The sequence below is a fragment of the Dioscorea cayenensis genome, chromosome 9, assembly GCF_009730915.1.
Source record: "Dioscorea cayenensis subsp. rotundata cultivar TDr96_F1 chromosome 9, TDr96_F1_v2_PseudoChromosome.rev07_lg8_w22 25.fasta, whole genome shotgun sequence".
NCBI lineage: Eukaryota > Viridiplantae > Streptophyta > Magnoliopsida > Dioscoreales > Dioscoreaceae > Dioscorea > Dioscorea cayenensis.
In genome coordinates this window covers 11,343,279-11,345,337 of record NC_052479.1, presented here as the reverse complement: position 1 = coordinate 11,345,337, position 2,059 = coordinate 11,343,279, and the positions used below count along the sequence as shown (strand labels likewise).

At 40.4% G+C, this 2,059-nt stretch overlaps 1 non-coding gene across 1 annotated transcript; it reads right to left on the bottom strand.

The window, feature by feature from the left end:
- Positions 1–1,699: 1,699 nt before the first annotated feature.
- LOC120269621 lies at positions 1,700–1,806 on the bottom strand. The gene has a single exon (XR_005539267.1). It is a non-coding gene; the product is annotated as a small nucleolar RNA R71 (small nucleolar RNA).
- Between the last annotated feature and the right edge of the window lie 253 nt (positions 1,807–2,059).

Sequence of the window (2,059 nt, the reverse complement as noted above, 5' to 3'; positions counted from 1 at the left end):
ATTAGGCGAGGTGTGCCCTAGGCTTAATGAGGGAACCCTTGGAGAAGACAAGGCTACACCACAAGACCATTGATATGGACTACAAGGAGGTTTTACTTATGGAGAGCTAAACCCTTAGTGGGTGCTTAGACTTGTAAACTCTAGGATGATTTTATTTTATTGACCTTTTATTATGTTTTCTTTAATTGATGTTGTAATTGAGTTCCAATCTTGAATTCTTGTTGAGTTGATTTTTCCTTAGAGTGACACTAGGGTTGAGAATCCATCTTGGTAATCCTCATGGATGACTGACACACTATGAGGGTTAGATAATGCTAGATTGGAGAGGGTTGGGAGGATGAGTCGAGAGGTAGCGGAACATCTCCTTTCACTTCTGGTGTGATTTATCCTACCTCTATGTTCTAAGAGTTCTTTGCGGTAAGAATAGAGTGAAGTGCTAAGAGAGCCATTTGGGCTTAGTTACGCAAGCAATAGAGTGAAGCGTTGAAGTAATCCATAGTGATGGGCTTTAATCTAACTAGGGGTCTTTCGCCTGGACTAAAGGGTTAGATCTATATCAGGGAATAGGGATTATCACTTGGAATCCCTAGAACTTTAAACAACCTTACACAGTATGAGGTGTTGAGATGGAGCGATTTCTCCACCGGGGAATAGTGTAGGGTTAGTCACGGTTGACCTTAGGTTTGGGATCTTGTATTTTAGAATTTCCATGACCCATTAAGTATCAGTTAAGAGACATAATTGTTGGTCTTGCACTTGAAACAATAGTCCCAGGGGTATCAATGTTCGGGGACCCCACTTTTTATCGATTACCTCTCCTATCATTTTATTATGTCTCTCTCTTATTTTCTTTATTTTTATTTGCATTGATATGATTCATACCACTGTTGATTCATCTTCACCATAGTTAATAGCAATTGTTGTGTTTCTAATCACTATTCCCTATGGATACGACTACCCACTCACAAGGGTACTTTTATTACTTTGATAACCCATACACTTGTGGTACACATGTAAAGGGGTGTGTCAAGTTTTTGGTGTCGTTACTAGTGAATAGGCATTTGGGAAACACTTTGCACTTTGCTATTTTAGCTATTCATCACCTTTCCTATTTCACACTTTCTAATTCTTCCATCATTCTGATTTGTTTTCCTTTCTTTGGTTACAACTCAAGGTTATGACCCGAGGAAACCCTTCGACACAGGTTGAAGGAGATCCGCACGTTGGATAAAGAATTCATAGAAAGGAAGAATAAACTGTGCAAGTATAGTATAATCAAGCTGAAATAGAAGTTGAAGTGTCTGATAATATGGTAGAATAGAATGAGCAGCACAGCACACTCTCAGATTATTCTAGACCCACAGTTCTTGGGATGCAGTCTAGTATTGTGCCACCACCGATCACTACTCAGAATTTTGACCTCAACCCAGGCTTCATCAAGATGTTACAGCAATTAGCACAGTTTAATGGTTTGGCCGATGAGGATCCAAACAATCACATAGAGAACTTCTTGAAGGTGTGCGACATGCTCAGGATTAATGGTGTTACAGATGATGCTACCAAGTTGAGGGCCTTCCCATTTTCCTTGAAAGGTACAGCCAAGCAATGGCTACATTCATTACCTAGAGCATCGATCACTACATGGGAGGAGATGGTAGAAGCTTTTCTTGCCCGATATTTCCTTCTCAAAAAATCTGCGAAGCTTAGGAATGAAATATCCTCTTTCGTGCAAAGAAAATTGAAGTCACTTTTTGAGACATGGGATAGGTACAAGGAGCTCCAGCAGAAATGTCCTCAACATGGGTTTCCCGAGTGGATGATCATTCAGACTTTCTATGGTGGGTTGAACCCAAACACGAATTAGTTACTTGATGCTGCAGTAAGAGGTACCTTAGGAAGCAAGACCCCTGAAGAAGCCCGATATCTCATCTAAGAAATGGCTATGAATAGTTATCAGTAGAACACAAGGGACAGAAAGAAGGTAGCCAGACTTTATGAGATTGCTGTAATTACCTCACTGGCGGCCCAAGTTGAGTCATTAAGCAAGAAGTTAGACATT